The 23,757-nt window shown below is 48.1% G+C and overlaps 1 protein-coding gene across 2 annotated transcripts in view; it reads right to left on the bottom strand.

Annotated features, from left to right (window-relative positions):
* Positions 1–21,343, bottom strand: part of LOC147678848 (uncharacterized) — a 43,892-nt gene extending 22,549 nt beyond the window's left edge. For both annotated transcript variants that reach the window (XM_086946277.1, XM_086946276.1), the window contains exon 1: positions 21,184–21,343. The gene's annotated coding sequence lies outside the window, so the exon portion shown is untranslated. The remainder of the gene's footprint in view (positions 1–21,183) is intronic.
* Between the last annotated feature and the right edge of the window lie 2,414 nt (positions 21,344–23,757).

Raw genomic sequence — 23,757 nt, 5'->3', positions numbered from 1 at the left:
ACCGTTATTAATTGAGGAAGGCTTGATGAAAAAAAATGGAAGCAGTGTTTTCCCAATTTTTATGGCAATATGGTAAAATTAGAAGATCGCTAGTCCGACTCTCTACACCATTGGAGGGAGGAGGATTATCTGCACCTAACTTAAGGCTTTACCACTGGGTTTGTTTAATGTTGCACATGAACCATCTATTGTATTATGATGCTCCCGAGCTGCCGTCCGGTACCCACAGAATCCCCACAATATATGAATTAGTAATTGGTGAAAAAGCTATGGGGATTTTGACACGTGAAATTTATGTTTTGTATTTTAAGAGGAGCCAAAGTAAAGTGATGTTAAGTGCGTGGGGTACATGGAAGGCGATGCTGAAATTTCTCAAGATCCCTAAAATTAATGGTATAATAGATCTCTGGAACTCAAGCCCATTCCTACATCTTGGACAGAATAGGAATAGCGGCTTTTGGAAGAGTCTGGGCATCAGATGTCTGGGGGATGTTATGTGTAAGGATGATCTTTTAGGGTTTGAGGTCTTGCAACAAAAATATGGTATCCCCACGAATCACTGGCTGTTATATAAACAGCTAGAACAAACAGTGAAGTCATTAAGACCTAGGGTTTCTATCCAGGAGTTAAATCCGATTGTGCAATATATAATGAATGGGGGCAAGAAGATTAAAATAGGATATAGTCATCTTCTACAGGGCTTGGGAGAGGATATCGGACAAGTAGAAAATGCCTGGGCTCTAAGAATAGGGGACCCAGACGTAGATGTGGACTATGCTCTGGCATTAAATAGGAAAGTACTAAGAGCAACCAATTTAAAAGCACAACATTATAAGATGGTTTTTAATCTTTATTATACCCCCGCTAAGCTGTTTCAATGGGGCAAAAGGGATACCGATAGATGTCCAAGATGTAACCAAGGCCCGGCAGATCTAATGCATATGTTTTGTTCCTGCCAGAGTCTTAAACCAGTTTTAACAGAAATGGAGAAGTTTTTATCGGGGCTGCTAGAGTGTCAAATTCCTCTATCCCCAACTACTGTTTTGATTGGCAGGGATGAAAACCTTAGAGTTGAACAGGAAGCTGAAGCTTTTATCTTTCTGTGTGTGGCTGTTTTTAGAATTTTAATTGCGGCGGCCTGGAAAGATCCGATAGCTCCCACATTTCAGATGTGGCTTACGAGATTGCTTGGGACCCATCATATTGAGGAATGTCTATATAGCTTTAAAGGTAAAAAGAGGAAAGAGTACGGTAAAAAGATATGCGCTCCTCTTAGTAATTGGAGAAAAATAAGATGATGAATTTAAATAGACCCTGCCTTACCTCTACTGCATTGCAAGGTAATGTCTTCTGACAATGTTATTCTCTTGTTAAGCTCTTTGGATTTTCGCTAACTGTTGGAAGACGTACAAGAATTATCTATATCTGCATATCTGTTTTAATTTTTATGTCTGATTTTACCATGTTCTTATCCAGCTGATATCTGTAAATGTGAATGTTTTCTTTTTGATATTCTGATCCATCTCAATAAAGAAAAAAAAAAAAAAAAAAGGGGAGTCAGATACAATAGCCCCCGCCGTGTTTTGAATCCCCTAATTCTTTGTTTGGACTCTTTGATTCGCAATTTCTGAGCTAACACCGCCCCGTGGATTCGCCGGACTCATAACGTTCTTTTCTGTATGTTTGGTATTTTATGGCGATCTCCTTACTCCATTCAAGGGTAATTTTGGCCTTACATCTCGCTAAAATATTCAGAGGTATAGTGGTATTATCTCCTGCAGCTAAATCAGTAACTAATTACTCCCCGGCAGTCTTGAGGTCATCATAAAGAGCCTGCAATGCCCGTTTCGCTATTTTACATTTTAAAAACCCAAATCTCTGCGTTTACCCTCTGAATCCCAGTTTAAATGTATCCCATACAACCCCCAGGACGCCGAATATCTATTAATTTGAAAAAATTCCTTTATCCACACCCTCATAGGCTCTGTAAATTTTTCATCCATCAAGTGCTTCCTGTCAAATGTAAATATTCTAGGGGTCATGCACCTAGCGATCATCGGGATTTCAACTAACAGAGGTGCATGGTCCGAGGTCACCCTTGGATATATACTAATTTTCAGTCCAGTAAACACTGCTGGCGGTACAAAACAATAGTCAAGCCTAACAAGCAGATTGTGAGGGTGCAAATAAAATGTGAAACCTGGGTTTTGTCTATGCAAGCTGCTCCACACATCCAATAACCCATGATCAATTAATAAATGAAAATAGGGCCTTATTAACCCAGGATTTCCTACCTTTATAGTTTCGCCTCCCATTATGACATTTTATTCCGGGTCAAATTTATATTAAAGTTCCCACATAAAAATAAAGGAGTAGGCCATTTGGCGAGCTCCCCATTCAGATATTCCAATATTAGGGCTTCATCCAGATTAGACCCGTAAACTGTACAAAGAGTGAATGACACCCCCTACATTCCACAATAGCCCAGCATCCCAGATTATCAGCCAGAGTGCGCCCGGTGGCTTGGATAGAAGATCTTGCCAATATTGCCACCCCTCATCATACTTGCCTTGAGGCTACTAATACTGTATACCCTAATTCTTCTAAAACCTTGTGTTTTACCTATGGAATATTTGTCTCATGCAGACACACCACATTGGGCTGAATCATCTGCAGCTCTCTGGAGAACCTCTGCCTTTTATTGTAGTTCTTTAAACCGCACACATTCAGTGTGCATAATCAGAGGCCTACATTTGCCATATTTTCAAAATTGCCTGTCCCAAAAATTCTAAACAGAAATCTTTGTATTTTTCTGAGCGTTTCTTTGCTGCTATGAAACTTCTTTTTTCTTTTGCTTTGACCCCTGCAACCCCCTGCCCCATTCGTCCACCCCCTCCGCCCCCTACCACTCCATCAGCAAAACCCACACCATGAGGCTTTAGGACAAAGAGTCCTTGCGATGGCATGCTCCCTACACCCATAGTGAATCCCACACCTGTGAGCTCCCCCCATTAGTTAATCCTAACATACCAGGAATGAAAAGGGAATTTATAGCTGATAAATCAATAAACAAAACAGATCAATAAATATAATTCCCTTTACCCATGGCACACCCTACTGGGGGCCTTCAACTTTGATGACCAGAGTAATACAATACTTAAACAAATACATAAATAAAGCTAACAAAGTTATATATAACATCATACTACAAACAACTACATCCCTTTTTTCAATCCTCCTTTGAAGGTTTGCAGAAACTCTTTCGCCAGGATTTCGGAGGTAAAATACCTAGTACTCCCTTTATAGATGATTTTAAGTTTAGCTGGTTGTAATAAGAAAGCTTGGACCCCCTTGAACTGAAATGGTGCAATAAGTTGGCGTAGTTGCCACAGTTTCTCTTCCGTCTGATGGCAGTAGTCAGGCCTAACAAAAAATTCTACCCCCTCATCAGCTTTTTTCCTGTCGGGGCGGACCAGATCAAAGACTGCTTCCCGTGCCAAAAAGTTGTTAAATGAGATAAGAATAGCCCTGGGTTTAGCCGCCTCTGCCACCTGACCTGGCCGAGCCCTGACAGAAAAGGGCAAACGGTGAGCCCTCAGCACCTCTCTCTGCCAGTCCCATTGGGTTCGTTCTGGGAATGCCTCAGTAAACAAATCAATAATAAATTTACAAGGGTCCTCGCCTTCAATCCCCTCGGGGATTTGAAGAACTCTCAAATTGTTCCGCCAAGCTCTATTCTCCAAATCAGCAAGTTTCCATAATACATCATCTTTTCCTGGACGTAAAGTCTCATTCACTGTCTTCTGCGAGACTAATTCATCCTCAAACTGCGAAATAAGTGCCTCTGCCTCAGTAATTCTTGCAGTGAACTCCGAGCATGTTTTGGAATCCCACCGTACGAAATTTTGCAATTTGCGACAGACATTCTGTGTCCTCAGACTTTCAGAACGCGTTTCCTCCCAGTAAGTCATATTTGTTCTATATATCAGGCTCAGGGATACCTCTTCTGATGCCTCTTCTGATGAATCTAATGTTCTATGGATCACAGGGGAGTCAGTTTCATCTGGGGGGTGGGCCATTGACTTGTGTACCGGCATCAGGGAGTTCGCATAAAGATGAGACTCCTCTGTCAAGGTCCTTTTCTTTCGACTAGTCTGTGGGCTCCCCTCCAATGAGTCCCCCCCATAGCCTCAGAAGGTATAGTACTATGGTCAGTCAGCTCATCATCATTTTGCTCCAAACATGATCCGCTTTTTTTCCTTCTCTCATCACTGGGTATATCAGAGTGGTCTGATAAGAAGAAGATCTCTACGAGGTCGACCAACTCCGCCTCCTTCTCTAGTGACTCTACGCTGAACAATGAGGCCCCCACTTGCACCTGCCAATTCATTCAGACTTCCAGCCACCAAATTATTGTCAATATACACCTTGTGTCTTCAATATCTTGACTACTTGGTTCTAAAACTAGTTCCGGAGGTTCTCCATCTCTGTTACTCATTCCTAAGGGATTACATCCATCCTCTTTATCCCCTGAAGCTCACTATTAGCCTGCTGAGCCTCAATTTCCTCCCTTATGTCATCCAAATGTCTAGGGGGTCGCACAGCATCTTCCATGAACAGTGCTCCTCGTGCCTAATCTATAGGGGGATCCTGGACTTTCTTCCTGCCTTTCCCCAATGCAAACAGCTGCGGAATCATACCTTTTGCGGGGCTAGTCAAGCCCGCAGAATTGACAGTGATGCCGCTCTTGCCCTTGTTTGATTTAACGTTAGCTTTAGGGACTCTCTCAACACTCGGCGGCTCCGAAATTTTATCTTCATTCCCGGTAGTGTCACCAATGGATGCCACACTTGCAGAAGCAGCAGCAGAATCAGCGGGATCCTGGCTTTCCCTCTGCCTCCCTTGGGCGGCATTCTCAGCGTTCTGCATCAGCCCACAGAGTTCAGAGTGCTCGAGCCTCCAACAGTTTCGCCTGTAGTTTTGCCTGCCGCAGTCTCTGCCATCACTACCCCTTGACTCGGCGTCCAGGCCCGGCCTCTCGCCGCAACCCCGAATCCGGCTACAATGTATCCAGTGCGTGTTTTACTAAGTTGATACAATGCAGTCGAGAAAAAGTTACACGTTTCGTTCCTCCGAGCGCTGACTTCAGGGCGCTGTGGTGAGCATTATTTCCACTCTGATCGTCTCGCTAATCGCCAGATATCTCCGCACAGGTGTACGAGGACAGGAGCTACCAGCTCACACGTCTGAGCCGGCGGCCGCCATCTTGCCTCCTAGGTCAATTACTCTTAACCACAACTCATTCACCAACCTTCGGACCTCACACTCATTCAGTTCATCAACTAGGTAATTACTCATTCTCTTAACTACGGACCACAGAGAGATAGAGTTCTTTGACTTAGGTAAAATAAACACCACCTAAAATCAATACAACATGAAGAGAATGGAGGTGATTGAAGAAGCAGTGACTCTGCCCCACACTGCAAACCGCTTGATGCAACAACCGAACACCACCTAAAATCAATCCAACATGGAGGTGCCTGAAGAAGCGAAGAGACACTGCCACACACTACAAAACCTCTCAATGTAACAACCGAACACCACCTGAAATGAATCTAACATGGAGAGAATGGAGGTGATTGAAGAAGCAGTGACTCTGCCTCACACAGCAAATCTCTCAAAGCAACAACCGAACACCATCTAAAATCAATTTAAGGTGCTGCCCCACACTGCAAACTGCTCGATGCAACAACCGAACACCACCTAAAATCAATCCAACATAGAGAGAATGGAGGTGATTAAAGCAGCGAAGAGACGCTGCCCCACACTGTAAACCGCGCGATGCAACAATCGAACACGACCTAAAATCAATCCATCATGGAGAGAATGGAGGTGATTGAAGGAGCATTGACTCTGCCCCACACTGTAAACAGCTCTATACAAAAACCGAACACCACCTAAAATCAATACAACATGGAGAGAATGGAGGTAATTGAAGAAGCAGTGACTCTGCCTTACACAGCAAATCTCTCAAAGCAACAACCGAACACCATCTAAAATAAATTCAAGGTGCTGCCCCACATTGCAAACCGCTCGATGCAACAACCGAACACCACCTAAAATCAATCCAACAGAGAGAATATAGGTGATTGAAGCAGCGAAGAGACGCTGCCCCACACTGCAAACCGTTCGATGCAACAACTGAACACCACCTAAAATCAATACAACATAGAGAGAATTGAGGTGATTGAATCAGAGCAGAGACACTGTCCCACATTACAAAACGTCTCCATGTAACAACCGAACACCGCCTGAACTAAATCCAACATGGAGAATGGAGGTGATTGAAGAAGCAGCAATTCTGTCTCACACAGCAAAACTCTCAAAGCAACAACCGAACACCATCTAAAATCAATACAACATGGAGGGAATGGAGGTGATTGAAGCTGCGATTACTCTGCCCCCACACTGCAAACCACTTGATGCAACAACCGAACACCACCTAAAATAAATACAACATAGAGAGAATGGAGGTGATTGAAGAAGCAGTGACTCTGCCTCACACATCAAATCTCTCAAAGCAACAACCGAAAACCATCTAAAATCAATCTAAGACACTGCCCCACACTGCAAAACCTCTCAATGCAACCGAATACCACCTAAAATGAATCTAACATGGAGAGAATGGAGGGGATTTAAGAAGCGAAGAGACATTGCCAAACACTACAAAACCTCTTGATGTAACAACCGAACACCACCTAAAATCAATACAACATGGAGAGAATGGAGGTGATTGAAGAAGCGAAGAGACTCTGACACAAACTGCAAACTGCTCGATGCAACAACCGAACACCACCTATAATCAATACAACATAGAGAGAATGGAGGTGATTGAAGAAGCAGTGACTCTGCCTCAAACAGCAAATCTCTCAAAGCAACAACCGAACACCATCTAAAATCTATCTAAGATGCTGCTCCACACTGCAAAACGTCTCAAAACAACCTAACACCACCTGAAATAAATCCAACAAGGAGAGAATGGAGGTGATTGACGCAGCGAAGAGACTCTGCCCCACACTGCAAAACCTCCCAATGTAACAACCGAACACCACCTAAAATCAATACAACATGGAGAGAATGGAGGTGATTGAAGAAGCGAAGAGACTCTGCTACACAAAGCAAACCGCTCGATGCAACAACCGAACACCACCTAAAATCAATCCAACATAGAGAGAATGGAGGTGATTGAAGCAGCGAAGTGACGCTGCTCCACACTGTAAACTGCTCGATGCACCCGAACACCACCTAAAATCAATACAACATAGAGATAATGGAGGTGATGGAAGAAGCAGTGAATGTCCAACACAGCAAATCTCTCAAAGCAACAACCGAACACCATCTAAAATCAATCTAAGACGCTGCCCCACACTGCAAAACCTCTAAGCAACTGAACACCACCTAAAATCAATCCAACATGGAGGAAATGGAGGTGATTGAAGGAGCAGTGACTCTGCCTCACATAGCAAATCTCTCAAAGCAACAACCGAACATCATCTAAAATCAATCTAAGACACTGCCCCACACTGCAAAACCTCTCAATGCAACTGAATACCACCTAAAATGAATCCAACATGGAGAGAATGGAGGTGATTGAAGCAGCGAAGAGACTCTGCCCCACACTTCAAACCGCTCGATGCAACAACCAAACACCACCTAAAATCAATCCAACATGGAGAGAATGGGGGTGATCGAAGGAGCAGTGATTCTGCCCCACCTGTAAACCGCTCGATGCAACAACCGAACACCACCTAAAATTAATACAACATAGAGAGAATGGAGGTGATAGAAGAAGCAGTGACTGCCTCACACAGCAAATCTCTCAAAGCAACAACCGAATACCACCTAAAATGAATCCAACATGGAGAGAATGGAGGTGATTGAAGCAGCGAAGAGACTCTGCTTCACACTGCAAACCGATCGATGCAACAACCGAACATCACCTAAAATGAATCCAACTTGGAGAGAATGGAGGTGATTGAAGCAGCGAAGAGACTCTGCCCCATACTGTAAACCGCTCGTTGCAACAACCGAACACCACCTAATATCAATACAACATGGAGAGAATGGAGGTGATTGAAGAAGCAGTGACTCTGCCCCACACTTCAAACCGCTCGATGCAACAACCGAACACCACCTAAAATCAATCCAACATGGAGATGCATAAATGATAAATATTCACTGAAACCACACATTATCATTTGTGTGCAATATAGTTATATCATTAAACTTGTATGTCCGTGCAACTTTAGTGGCTATTTCAATGGAAAATGTGCTGTCTGTAAATGACAGTGTGCTACCACTTCAAGCTTTAGTATTAAATTTATTAAAAGCGAGAGTTTTTAAACATGAACTGAGGCAAGTTAGGGGTCATATGTACCCTATATATGTGGCTAGATTCCTATTATACATGGATCAAAGGTTTGGTCAATTAAATCAAACATAAGAATTTTTGTACAGTAGGCATGCTGAACTCACTTATTTCAAGATGCTCTTATATGTGATAATGAAGAAAACTGACTATATGAAATAAAATATTTACCTAGGATCACATGATTTCAGAACAGTTTATTGGTTGAGCATATTACAGTTAGGCCGCATAAATTATCAAGTCACTAGACCTGCAGGTGTGATAAAACTTTTATGATTTTCCAGGCCTGCAATAAATAAAAGCAGCATTTGCAATGGAGTAGGCATCGCATTTACGAGAGTTAGAACTATTGGCAATGTAGATGACAATGTCTTTTACCTATAAGTTACATATTGTGTTACATATGTGGGTAACATTTGCGGAAATCCTATGTCTAGAAACAATGTCTTGTGTGACTAAGCACAGTATGCCAGAAATAAGTGCTATAACACGGCTAGTGGTGGGGACGGTATGGTGCTCTTTCATGAGGGGATTCGCAGGGCAAACAACAAAGATGGGAGGATAAGCAACAACGGGGCAGGAGTTCAAATAATGACAGGAGGTGGGCGGGCAGGTGCAAGCAATGAGCAACAGGACAAATAAGCAAATACTACAGAAAGAAAACAAACATTGTGAGGAGAGCAAGTTAATGAGAAATCCATGCCAGGCAATCAAGTTATGGAAAGAAATAATGGGAGAGCGACAGACAGGGAGGGAGAGAAATGGACATGAAAGGGAGACGATAGACAGGAAGAGACGAAGACCGCATGAAAAGAGGCAGACATATGAAAGGGGAGAGGAGGAGAGAGATGAATAGTGGAAGGCAGAGGCATAACTTAGACCAGGGACAAGGAGAGCAGCAGACAGAGTCCCTTACAAAGAGACAGAGGCCAGCATAATGGCAAATTCACGTGATCGATAACTACTTAACTTGCTGCTAAGCGCTGACAGCCATCTATAGCCCAGGCTAGCCAGAGTGGATGAAGCTACACCATTACACTGGATGTGACCACCGATTATTCGAGCTCAGAGGAAACCGTGCCAAGTTAGCTACGAGTTTGGCTCTATAGACCTGCCCCACTGACCAATCAGGTTCATGGGTGTGCAGAAGTCCTTTTACTGGATTCTGAGTATACTACAAGGCGGCCATTAAAGTGGCAAAACCCCCAACTACCTATAGCGCAATCTTACAAAATGTAAGGAATGAAGAATGATTTAATGGAGAAAATGCGGACTTGTGTTACATTATTTGCAACACATCAAACAGTCCTCAATGAGGCCTGTTTTTAATGTCCTTTATAGCGTCCAGTATATCATAACCCCAGATTCCTGCGAGCAATCCCTCGCAGCTACAAACAGCGGCAGTGTACCAGACTCCCTCCCACCTGTAGTAAGAGGCTGACCAAGGAGCACCGAATCCATTAATGTTAGGATTACCTACTGGAAGAGGTCGCCAGGCGATACCCCAGAATTTAAAGCGGAAGGGAGAGGGAAGCAGCTCGTGGAGAGGGAGACGGCAACTGTCCCTTACAGGAACTGCAAGCAGGGAGGGGGGCAGCAGTCTCTTGCATCGCTGTACGCTGCACTCTGTCTCTCACAGACTCTGCAAGCATTGAGTGGGGCAGCAGTCTCTTATATGGCTGTACGCTGCGCTCTGTCCCGTACAGACTCTGCAAGCATTGAGAGAGGCAGCAGTCCCTTGCATCGCTGTACGCTGCACTCTGTCCCTCATCGACTCTGCAAGCCTGAAGGGGGGCAGTAGTCCCTTGTATCGCTGTACGCTGTCCCTCCCAGACTCTGCAAGCATGAGAGGGGGCAGCAGTCCCTTGTATCGTTTTACGCTGCACTCTGTCCCTCACAGACTCTGCGAGCTTGTAAATTCTCCCGAGCTGCCGAAGTCGAGGCAAGTCTAGGGAGGTTCAGAACCATCTTCGCCGCAGCATTCTGGACCATTTGAAGACGATGGATAAGACTCTTGTTGATGCCCAAATAAAGGGCATTACAATAGTCCAGTCTGGGGGAGCCTAAAGCCACCGTAGCCTGTTTCCGAGCACCAGGGGAAAGATAATGGGAGATCTTTCTAAGAATCCTGATAATGCCACAACAGGTGGAAACAGTCCTATTGACCTGACGGTCAAAGGAAAGGTTAGTGTCCATTATCACCCCTAAGTTCTTGCCATACTGGGGTGGGAGGGGGCATTCCCCAAGAGAGGGCACTTGACCAGATAGCCTGATTGCCCCCAAAGATTAAAACCTCTGTTTTCTCCCCATTCAGTTTCAGGAAGTTCTGAACCATCCACTGAGAGACAGCCTCCATGCAGCTCCTGAAATTCTGAGCGGAATCCTTCACTGAATGAGTGAGAGAGACCATTATTTGGGTGTCGTCTGAATAAGACAGCACCTCAACCCAAATGATCTAACCACCCTGGCAAGGGGGGCCACATAGATGTTAAACAAAGTAGGGCTCAATGAAGAGCCCTGAGGTACCCCACAGTGCACAGGTTTAGAGGCAGAAAGAAACTGGCCCAGTTTCACTCTCTGTTCCCTTTCGTTAAGAAAGGAGGCAAGAAGACTCAGGGCAGGGCCCCCGACCCCTATCTCCCTAAGACGTGATACCAATATAGATGGAGACAGAGTCTCGAAGGCCGCTGTAAGGTCTAACAGGACCAAAAGAGTGGTATGGCCCTTGTCGACCTGAGAGCGAATATTATTAACAACTGCAGTGAGGGCAGTTTCAGTACTATGATGTCTCCTGAAACCATATTTCGGAGACATCCAAGAGGGTAAAATCCCTGAGGAAGGTACTAAAATGGAGATTTAGATAGGACTCCAACATCCTTGCGGGGGCGGGAAGTAGAAAAATTGGACGAAAATGTTTCAAGACCCCTGGATCCAGGCCAGGTTTCTTCAAAAGAGGTTTTACAACCGCCGTCTTCCATGGGGAGGGAAAAACTCCCTCCAAGATGGCACGGTTCATAACCTTCATAAGGGGTGGAATAACCACTTCCCGGCTGGCTTTCAGTACTTTAAGCAGACAGGAGTCTAAGGGAGAGCCAGACTTAATATTATCTAGAAGCTGGGCCATAGTCTCAGATGATAAAGAGGGAAAAGACAGGAGACTCGGGGCTGCTCACCAGGCAGTCTCCCGACCTCAAAAGAGGCCAGAGGATTAAGAGATCCCATACAGGAATTTAGAGATTCAAGCGTGCCATAAATATCCAGGATCTTTGTATGAAAAAAGGCAGAGATGTTATCGCACAGATCCTGAGATTCCACTATTGAATCTACTACCTGAGGAGAAATTAAAGAGTCTATGACCTTAAAGAGATCTCTAGGAGAGTTAAGGGAGGCAGTGACTTTAGAAAAGTAAGCTCTCTTTTCCTCCACGATAGCTAACTTATATTCCTTTAGGAAAGTTTGTGTTTTTCCTTCTCCAAGGGATCAAGATGGGCCCGCCAGAGCCTCTCCTGTTTTCGACAGCCTTGTCTCAGTTGTCTAAGTCTAACTGAATACCAAGGAGCCGAGGGACTCTTCCTTGCCGAATAGTGCTGTTTAAGAGGGGCCAGGATAGCCATTGCTCCTGAGAGAGCATGCGAAAGTTCAAGAGCGGCCAAATTAACATCCTGCGTGTTGGCAGACGCCAACTTATTGAGATAGGGAGAGAGTACATCATTGTTAATAGATTTAAAATTCCTTCTGAATTCCTGCTTCTTAGAGTCTGGCAAGGGAGGTACTGCTTCCTGAAAAGACAGGTCTAGCGGTACAGCAAAGTGGTCAGACCATGCTAAAGGGACCGGGGGTCCCACCCTCAGCCTAGAGTCATTAGAAAAGATTCCATCAAGAGTATGTCCTGCCAAATGGGTAGGGCCCACCACCAACTGGGCCAGACCACAAGAGTCCAGGGTTTCCAAGAGAACCTGAGTGTCTCTACATCCTGTATTCTCCAAATGGAAATTAAAATCACCCAGAAGGGTAATATTAGGCCTCTTAATAAAAGGCTCTAACAATTCAATAATATCCTGACTAAAAGAAGATCTAGGCCCAGGTTGTCTATAAAGCAAGAGGCTGGAAAATGAAACGGAAGGGCAGGAATTAATAGAAAAATAAAAGGCCTGGAAAGGATCAGAGGGAATAGAGAGAGACTCTGTGCGACAAACAAGAGAATCCCTATATAAGATTCCCACTCCTCCTCCTCGGCGACCTACTCTGTCTATCCTAGACAGCGCATAACCGGTAGGGATGGCATCTACCAGATCAGGTCCAGAGGCATCCATTGCCCAGGTCTCTGTAATAAACACCCAAGTCAGAATCCTGGCTGAAACAAAGTCTCTAAACGCGATATTGTTTTTTACTAGTGACCTGGCATTGATGAGAAACCCCTTTTCCACCGTCAAACTAAAGGAGGGCTTGAACACAGTAAGAGCCGGCAATGGCTTCAATACAGGCCGCTTTATAAAATCACAGCTTTGGCACCCCTCAAACATTCTATCTAAAACAGCCTCAGGGTCAAAGGTATGATGGCAGGACTTGATTATGGGCCTAAGTTCTAACAGAAGCTTTCTTTCATAACAAAGCCTTACTTGTATGCACGCGGCCGGTAGAGCAGACTCCCTGGCGCGATCGTGGCGTGGACGGGCGCAGACGGGCTTGCCTTTGGCGCGCGCCCGCTACACGCGGAGTAAGTCATGTGATTTAAATAGGGAAGCGCCGAGACGCTAACCCAGCGCGTGACCTACGCTCCCCAATCAGGGAGTGAGCTGCAATCTGTGCCGGGGCCCTCCACAACAGGCGGGAAAACCCGTGGTGGAACGGGGCGCTGGCAAAAGCACCTGGCGAAAGCACAGATTAAGGTAGGCAATCAAAACAAAATCAGAATGATAAAAGTAATTTTTAAGTTAAAAGCACAGCGCAATGTAAAATGGCACAACCAGCAGCAAATTGAATGCCTCAGGGACCGCCTGCATGGATGGGAGGGGGGGGAGCAGCAGTCTCTTGTATCGCTGGACGCTGAACTCTGTCCCTCACAGACTCTGCAAGCATTGAGAGGGGCAGCAATCTCTTGTATCGCTGTGCTCGGCCCCTCACAGACTCTGCAAGCATGGAGGGGAGGGCAGCAGTCTCTTGTATCGATGTACGCTGCGCAGTGTCCCTCACAGACTCTGCAAGCATGGAGGTGGGGGGGGGGGGGGGTAGCAGTCCCTTGTATCGCTGTACTCTGCGGTCTGTCCTTCACAGACTCTGCAAGCATGGAGGGGGGGGGGGCAGCAGTCCCTTGTATCGCTGTATTCTGTCCCTCTCAGACTCTGCAAGCATGAGGTGGGGCAGCAGTCTCTTGTATGGCTGTAAGCTGCACTCTGTCCCTCACAGACGCTGCAAGCATGGAGGGCGAGGGAGCAGCAGTCTCTTGTATTGCTGTACGATGTGCTCTGTCCCTCACAGACTCTGCAAGCATGGAGGGGGGGTGGGGGCAGCAGTCTCTTGTATTCTTGTACGCTGCGCTCTGTCCCTCACAGACTCTGCAAGCATGGAGAGGGGGCAGCAGTCCCTTGTATGGCTGTATGCTGCGCTCTGTCCCTCATAGACTCTGCAAGCATGGAGGGGGGAAGAAGTCCCTTGTATCGCTGTACGCTGCGCTCTGTCCCTCAGAGACTCTGCAAGTATGGAGGGGGGGGGGGCAGCAGTCTCTTGTATCGCTGTACGCTTCGCTCTGTCCCTCACAGACTCTGCAAGCATGGGGGGGCAGCAGTCTCTTGTACCGCTGTACGCTTCGCTCTGTCTCTCACAGACTCTGCAAGCATGGAGGGGGAGGGGGGGCAGCAGTCTCTTGTATTGCTGTACGCTGCGCTCTGTCCCTCACAGACTCTGCAAACACGGAGAGGGGGCAGCAGTCCCTTGTATGGCTGTATTCTGTGCTCTGTCACTCTTAGACTCTGCAAGCATGGAGGGGGGAAGAAGTCCCTTGTATCGCTGTACGCTGTGCTCTGTCCCTTACAGACTCTGCAAGCATGGAAGGGGGGGGCAGCAGCAGTCTCTTGTATCGCTGTGCGCTGCGCTCTGTCCCTCACAGACTCTGCAAGCATGGAGGGGGCCTTCCCTTGTATCGCTGTACGCTGAGCTCTGTCCCTCACAGACTATGCAAGCATGGAGGGGGGAGGGCAGCAGTCTCTTGTATGGCCATACGTTGCACTCTGTCACGCTCAGACTCCGCAAGCAGAGAGGGGGTGCAGCAGTCTCTTGCATCGCTGTACGCTGCGCTCTGTCCCTCACAGACTCTGCAAGCAGGGAGGGGGGGCAGCAGTCTCTTGTTTGGCCATATGCCGCACTCTGTCTCTCACGGACTCTGCAAGAATGGGGGGCAGAAGTCTTTTGTATGGCCATATGCTGCACTCTGGCCGCAGCTTTTCTTTACACAGTGGAAACTGTCCCTCAGAGACTCTGCAAGCATGGAGGGAGGGCAGCAGTCTCTTGTATCGCTGTATGCTGCGTTCTGTCCCTCACAGACTCTGCAAGCATGGTAGCGCAAACTACGCACGCTCCGCGAGCTTAGTGTAGTCCTACGCCCAGGGTTAGAAGTATCACATGAGTGAAAGAAGCAGACATGGAGAAATGAACATAGAGCACTGGGGGCTGGAGAAAAGAACACGAATCGCAGGTTAGAGAGAGGAGGAAGCACACAAGAGAGCCAGGAGCACACCAGAGGGCAAGGAGCACACCACAGAGCCAGAAGCACACAATAGTGCATGGAGCACACAATAGTGCATGGAGCACACAATAGAGCATGGAACACACAATAGTGCATGGAACACACAATAGTGCATGGAACACACAATAGTGCATGGAACACACAATAGAGCATGGAGCACAAACAAGTGACAGCAGGACAGGGAACGGGGGAGAAGCACACTAGAGAGCCATGAGCACACTAGAGAGCCAGGAGCACAGGTGAGAGCAGGAAGCACACAAGAGAGCCAGGAGCCACACAAGAGATCCAGGAGCCACACAAGAGATCCAGGAGCCACACAACAGAGCCAGGAGCCACACAACAGAGCCAGGAGCCACACAAGAGAGCCGGGAGCCACACAAGAGAGCCGGGAGCCACACAAGAGAGCCGGGAGCCACACAAGAGAGCCGGGAGCCACACAAGAGAGCCGGGAGCCACACAAGAGAGCCGGGAGCCACACAAGAGAGCCGGGAGCCACACAAGAGAGCCGGGAGCCACACAAGAGAGCCGGGAACCACAAAAGAGAGCCAGGAACCACACAAGAGAGCCAGGAATCACTCAAGTTCGGGAATTTGTATGGCGCACTACTCACCCAGAGGGTCTCAAGGCGCTTGTGGGAGGGGGTGCATTATTTATCGAAAAGCCATGTTTTAAGTTCCTTTCTGACGGAGGTGTGGTTCTGTGTAAGGCGGAGGTGGGTGGGGAGAGAATTCCAGGTTTTGGCCGCCAGGTAGGAAAAAGATCTTCCTCCCATGGTGGATCTATAGATGCGTGGAACTGCGGCGAGGGCTTGATTGGAGGATCTAAGTTGGCGGTTGGGTATGTAGAAGGACAGTCGTGCGTTGAGGCATTCGGGTCCTAGTTTGTAGAGGGCCTTGTGTGCGTGGGTGAGGAGACGGAACTTTATTCTCTTGTTGACAGGGAGCCAGTGGAGGCCTTTCAGGTGACCGGTAATGTGATCTTGGCTGGGGATGTCCAAAATGAGTCTGGCTGATGCGTTTTGTATGCGTTGCAGTTTTTTCTGTAATTTGGTTGCGATTCCGGCGTAGAGGGTGTTTCCATAGTCCAGTCGGCTGGTGACCAGTGTGTGGGTGACAGTCTTTACAGTCTCGGAGGGGATCCAACGGAAGTGAACCATTTCCCAGTGCTAGGAAGAAACGGTTATTGCTGCATAACCTGGGCCCGGAAGGTATACGAGTATTTGCGAACATCGTGCCAGCAGCAAGACAAGCTGCAGACGACGACGTCTTCAAACACGCCCTAGAAGATCTAGATAATCACTACCGCCCGGCGGTATGTGTATCTATTGACCAGTACAACTTCTAACAAAGGAAGCAGGAAGAAGGAGAATCGATAGATGATTATGTAGCAGCATTGAGACGACTAGCCATCACGTGTAAATATGGACAACTGCAGGACGAGTACATTAAGGACCAAATAGTCATGCACACCACAAACAAGTCAGTCCAGGACAAGCTGTGGGCGCAAGGTGAATCGTCGCTCAAAGACGTGATCGCAATGGTAAAGAAAGCTGAACTTTCAAAACGCTGCGCAGAAGCAGCCAAAAAGGAGAATCCCCAAAGACAAATGGTCAACAAAATAGACGAGGCTCAGTCATCAACCAGGCAAAGGAGATCCACTGGAGAAGGGAGACGTGAACCCAGGTGGACAGGGAAACAGGCCACACCAGAAAAGCAGTCCACGGACAGCAGGTTCTCGTGCTACAGGTGTGGGAGTACGGCTCACTCAGCACAGGACAAACAGTGCCCAGCTTTTCGTGCCAGATGCTCTTTCTGTGGCCTGGTAGGCCATTATGAGAAAGTGTGCCGCAAGAAAGGGAAGAAGTCCATGGTGAAATGCATCGGGCAGCTCCAGTCAGAAGACCAGACCGAGGAAGACCAGGAAGAAGACGACATGGTCTTATGCGTCGAAGAACAGGTGCTGGAGGTAACTGGCAAACGCTCGGACAAACCGCGCACAGACATGCTGATAGGAGGGGTGAAGGTTCACATAGCAATTGACTCGGGGTCACCATACTCCATTGTGCAAAGATCTGTATGGGAAGAACCCACCAGACATATGACCGATTTCGTACACCAGCAACGCAATTCCCATGGTAGGGTTCCGCGCCCTGAAATTCGAATTCAGAGGACGATCAGTGATATGCAAGCTATATGTGGTGGAACGTGGGCCCTCAGTGCTAGGCTGGAGGGACCAGGGTGACCTAGGGATAAAATTGGACCCAGGAGGCAAGAAACAAATTCTTCTGACGGAAGATAGCCGCTGGCCAGAGCTAGATAAGTTGAAGCAAGCCTTCCCCAAGGTGTTTGGAGGTACGGTAGGAAAATTGGACAAATTTGTGCACAAAATACTCCTTAGAGAGGATGCTCGTCCGGAATCCCACAAGGTCAGGAACATTCCCATTGCCATTAAAGATGCCGTCCAGCAGGAACTCCAAAGATTAGAGGAGCAGGGAATAATAGAACCCATTGACAGTTCGGAATGGCTGGCCCCCTTGGTCGTGGCCAGGAAGCCCAATGGCAAGGTACGCTTATGCGTGGACCTACGCGAGCTCAACAAATGCCTGATAGTGGAAAAGTTTCCCTTACCGAGAATTGAGGAAATGTTGGCAAGAACGAGGGGAGTGACCTGGTTTTCCACCATTGATCTCACCTCAGCGTATCATCAGATTGACTTGCACCCAGCGAGCAGAAAGTTAACCTCCTTCATCACACCCTTTGGGTGTTATCAGTTCCGCCGCATCCCGTTTGGGCTGGCCTCTGCAGCCGCAGTGTTCTAGAAGTTAATGCACTGCCTATTCAAGGACCAACAAGGCGTTCAGTACTTTCAGGACGACATCCTGATAATGGGAACAAACCAAGAAGACCATGACAGGAAACTGACCAAGGTGCTAACGGTGCTACAGGAAAAAGGGCTCACCGCCGAGTGGAGTAAGTGCAAGCTGGGCATGTCGGCCGTCACCTATCTGGGACATGAGATTGGGAGTCAAGGAATCACTCCCAAAAGACAAAATGTAAAAGCCATTTGTGATGCCAGAGCAACAGTCAACAAAGAAGAAGTGAGGTAATTCCTCGGAATGGCGTAGTATTATAATAAATTTCGTAAGACACTTCGCCACAAAGGCGAATAAACTCAGACAATTAATCAGAGACAAGTCAACGTTTCAGTGGGACGAGGAAGCACAGAGTGAATTTGAGGGTCTGAAGAACGACATAAGCGGGGCAATACCCCTGCATGGATATGATCCGGCAGGCAACACCATCTTAACAACCGACGCCAGTGAGAAGGGCTTAGGAGCAGTGCTGGCACAGGAAAGAAATGATGGCACAGTGGAGACACTCAGTTTCGCATCCCGAGCGTTGTCCCCCACTGAACAGAAATTTAGTGTCATCGAGAAGGAGATGCTGGCGGTCACATGGGCCATGGGAAAATTCAGACAGTTCCTATGGGGCACCCGTTTCAAACTACAGACGGACCATAAACCACTAGTCAAGGTGCTAACCTCCAGCGGTCACGATACAGCCACGTCACGCATCGCAAAAATGACACTCAAGTTACTAGACTACACCTACGATGTGGAGTACTTGCCAGGGACACGGAATAAAGTAGCAGACTACTTGAGCAGGGCCTCAGCCATGGAAGAAGCGCCCGCAGTCCCACCTGGCTTAGATGAAATGGTGGCGGAAATGGCTGACTCGGAGAGGACAATCAGCAGACAAGAATGGGCCCAGGCCTATGAAAGTGACTGTGCCATGACAGAAGTCAAACAATATCTGATCTCCGGGTGGCCAGAAAAAAGGCATCTCAAAGATAGTCTGAGGAAATTCTACGAAGTACGGGAGGAGCTATCGATGAGTGACTCCGGCATCTTCATGCAAAGGGGAGATAAGGTAGTCCCTCCAGCGACTTTAATCCCTCTGCTGCTAAAACAACTCCATGAAGGGCACCTCGGCATTGTGAAAACGAAGATGAGGTTGAAACAAACGTACTGGTGGCCGGGAATGGACAATCAGATAGAAAAACAAGTGAGAGAATGTGCTCAGTGCCAAGGAGCAGATAAAATCCTGAGACCTTTGAGACCTGCGTTAGGTGCATTTGAGCAACCCCACAATCCATGGGAAGACATAGCAGTGGACATTTTAGGTCCCGTGCTCGACAACAGAGGTACAGCCAAATACCTATGCGTGGTAGTGGACAAATACTCCAAATGGCCGGATGTAGACATGCAAGAAGTCATGGACTCGGACACGGTGTTGAGATTTCTCACTTCAGTGTTCTTACGTGAAGGAATACCGAGGACGATATTAAGTGACAATGGGCCACAATTTACCTCGGAGAAATGGACCAAGTACATGAAAAGAAACGGGATAAAGTCCAAACACACAGCAGTGTACCATTCCGCATGCAATGGACAAGTGGAACGGTTCAACCGTGTGCTTATGGGGTCCATACAGGCCGCCATAATGCAAGGAAAAGATTGGGAAACTGAAGTTCAGAGCATGTTGTGGGCCTACAGAATCACTCCTACAGCGTTGGGATACAGCCCCTTCCAAATTCTGAGAGGCAGACTCCCCTTTACGAGAGACAATGTCGTCTGGAGAGAGAAGACAGTGACGAGCAAGTGGTCGCCTGCGGTGGTACAGCACAACCTGGAAAGGGTCAAAAAGGTGTATACCGCACATTACAACAGGAGGCACAATACTAAAGACACTGATCTGGAAAGAGGGGAATGGGTCAGAGTTAAACTTGCTACACTCCAAAGAAAAAGCGAAAGCAAGTACAGCAAACCCCTGCAGGTTAAAGAAGTGTATGGAAGAGCGGCCTTACTCAGCGATGGTAGAGTGTGGTCCCAAGACCGCATGGCGAAAGTCAACAGGATCTTGCAATGGCCTGCAGGCAAGGAGGAAGAGACAGAGGGTCAGAGGCAAGCCAGTGGAGCAGAAGAGATGACTGTAGGAAGTGAGGGACAGAATGAAGGATCAGTTCAAGTGGACAATGAGGAGAACGAGGAAGTAAGGGCAGATGAAGCAGCAGCGGAAAACACGACCTTGGCTGCGGAGAAGGAAGCAGGAAAACAGAGGGGAGCGAGAAGTCTTGCTAGTGAAGGTACCAGAGAAGAGCTCACCCTGGTAAGACGTACCCGTGCCGGGAGGGCAGTTAACCGGCCCTCTCGATTCAAAGACTATGAAATGAGTGACTGTTGAAAGTGGGACTTAAGTTGTCATTTACAGTGTTGGAAAAAGAGGAGATATGTAGTGTTGCGCTCTCGTCTCCGACGCACCAGCGTGATGACGTGGTGCGCCGGAGCAAGAGCAGAACACTAGCGCATGCGCGAAGACCCAGGGAAAGCGCACGAAGGCAGAGAGACGGGAGAAGCGACCGGAGCAGGTCACAGTTAGACGCTCAGCGCTCTTTATGTGTAGCGATCTTTTGGAAACAATAAAGGCACAGTTGAATCTACTCAGGCTGCATGTCCTCTGTGGTGGGAGTAAATAACAACATTACACCCGCTCTGTCCCAGGGGCCCCCCGGATAGAAGGGCCCCGCTCTGTCCCAGGGGCCCCCGGATAGATGGGCCCAGCTCAGCCCCATGGGCCCCCGATAGAAGGGCCCCGCTCAGCCCCAGGGGCCCTCAGATAGAAGGTTTCCGCTCAGCCCCAGGACCCTCGGATAGCAAGGCCCCGCTCAGCCCCATGGGCCCTCGGATAGAAGGGCCCCGCTCATCCCCAAGGGTCCCCGGATAGAAGGGCCCCGCTCATCCCCAGGGGTCCCCGGATAGAAGGGTCCCGCTCAGCCCCAGGACCCTCGGATAGCAGGGCCCTGCTCATACCCGGGGGCCCCCCGGATAGAAGGGCCACGCTCAGCCCCAGGGGCCCCCGGATTGAAGGGCCCAGCCCGGCTCCTGCAGAGATTCCCTCCAGTATTGCTCAGCCTATTGCTACAAACACAGCGGAAGCTGCGGACAGTCTCCTACCTGTGCAGGGCCTCTCCTCCTCCTCCTCGGGCGGGGGCAGCACTGGGGTCTGGAGGGGGGTTCAGGAGGTGAAGAGAGCCCCGGACCCTCTCTTCTGTGCAGCTGGGACGGGGCGCAGGGTGAGACTGAGCAGCACCCGCTGCTGGCGCTGACGCTGCCCGCACTAACCCGGAAGAGGAACTCGGGGCACAGGAAACAGAATGAGGCTTCTCAGCATTTACTGCTGGCGCTTACCCTGCCGCCGGCGACCCGGAACTGGAAACGGTCACCTGCGCCATGGCGTGGGAGGAGTCAAGAGGCAGAGCTGCTGCAGCCTCTGCCTGACCCGGAAGTGGAAACGCCGCGCTTCTGTCTTCCGGACAACAGAGGCGCCCGCTGTGCGCAGCCAGCCCCCGGGGAGGGGGCGAGAGTCGGGGGCGGGTGAGAGTCAGGGGGGGTCCGCTCAGGTAGGAGGGGGAGGGCCCTGAAGTCAATGGAGGCCCGAGACCCCCCCCCCCACCCGACTAACCTGATAAGACCATGGGAGGCCCTGGACCCCAACCCCCCTCGCCACGTCCACATGGGTCTGAGACCCTGCCCCTTATCCATGGGGCCTGAACCCCCCCCCCCCCCTCTATCCATGGGACCTGAACCCCCCCCTATCCATGGGGCCTGAACCCCCCCCACTATCCATGGGACCTGACCCCCCCCCCCACCCCCTATCTATGGGACCTGAACCCCCCCCACCCCCTATCCATGGGATCTGACCACCCCCTATCCATGGGATCTGAACCCCCAACCGCTAGTGCAGCCGCCCCTGCGATCTCCTGCCATTATCTCACCAGAGACACAGTGTACATTAACTCGTATAATTCGCCGTGAATAAATTGCTTTTTACTCCAAGATACGGCCATGCAATCGTGCATCGCAGCAGTTTTTGTTTGAAAATTAAGTGCAGTCCTTTAGTTTTGCCGCCTCATACATCATAGCATTTTACGTCTTGTAATTTTGAGTCTCAACAATGTGAAAACAGACCTGTAACTATTGACTTATTCCCAGGCCTCTGGTGGTCGCGTCCATTGATGCAAAGAGCACAGACACCGTGGGATTGAAAGCTGCCTGCACGACTCTCTGGACTATTCCACTGAAATCAACCCTCATTGGCAGAGAGAAGTCGTTCACAGGAAGCCTCTGACGTTTACACCACTTTACAATTCCAGTAAATGACTGTTGTGACGTCGCAACAGTTCATAACAAGACTAGTTCACCATTGTTGCTGCCTCATAAAGACCGTCCAGGGCAGGTGACAGGCTCTCGAGAGCCAATAGGTGTCGCCTATGAGAGAGCTATTGGCTTTGTCAGTATCTTTTTAGCCATATTGTACAGCAGCACAGCTGAAAGTTAAAAAACAAAATAATAATAATTACAAAGTTCTATGCTGCTGACAGCTTAAAAAAAATAGTCAGTGGGCAAGGAGCAACAAATGAGTAACAATGAAGCCAACGAATGGCAAGTGTGTAAGCCCAATGTTAGAAAACAAAAGGTGTGACGAGCCCGATCATGCGCTGTCTAGGCAAAGCTTAAAAGACTGTAGCACTGAAAAAACAGAAACAAATGCTTTCTGTATGGAATGTGTCTAGGAGGTGTAAAATAGTCCATCACGCTTTGCTGTTCAAGTACTCATTAGGAGGTGAATTGAACACCAATGGTATGGATGGGAGAGAAATATTATTGTTCCTGATTCAAAGCCCATATCCTTTATATTTGAAAGCATTTAACATGGTACGTGGGGAGGAAACAATTAATTCCTGTGGCATTGATAGATTGCACCCATGCCATGAAAACAGGAGCAGTGAGGAGGACCTAGAGGCCACTGGGTTAAAAAAACAGATTGTTGACGCAACTGCATTTTAATGAACAGAACAAACATGTATTTCAATACTGCCAACCTTGACTGCGCCAAAAACCTTACCTCATTACTTACCCATATTAACGTCTTTCTTCAATGCTGCAGATCACTAATGTAAATGTTGTGGTATGGTGTTACGTGGAGAAGTGTGGCTCACCGGTTAGAGGAGGCAGTTCCTGATGCAGAGGTCAGACCCGGGACCAGGGTTCAATCCCCGAAGCGACAGGGCCTTGAGCTCAAAATATCCACAGACTCGATAATTCTCGCCTCGGTGCCTACTCGAACGTGGGTTCACACTGCAACTCTGGGCAATAGCTTGCTTAATCTCCACTTCGGCCCCACCGCGAAGGGATGCCTGGTCTTCACCTTGGGGATGCCCAGTAGGGGTAATCTCGCAGGGAAAGGCCAGGACGGGTTCCCAAGGCAAGCGCCTTGAGACCTTACGGTGAAAGGCGCTATATAAGAACGTATGATTTACGATTTATGTTTATGGTAACTATGAAGTAAAAAAAAATAATGAGAATAAAGAAATGGCGTCAATTCATCTATATTAAAACATTTCTTATGTTCTTTTAAGCTGTTATCTAGCAGAAATATTGGCAACGTAACCTGGAAACCTTGTGTTGTCCTCTTCCCCTTCTAAAACATGAAATTATTTAAATTTATAAAAAAAATGACAGCATTGT

Source organism: Lissotriton vulgaris, chromosome 12 (assembly GCF_964263255.1).
Source record: "Lissotriton vulgaris chromosome 12, aLisVul1.2, whole genome shotgun sequence".
Classification (NCBI taxonomy): Eukaryota; Metazoa; Chordata; class Amphibia; order Caudata; family Salamandridae; genus Lissotriton; species Lissotriton vulgaris.
This window is presented reverse-complemented; position numbering and strand designations above follow the sequence as displayed.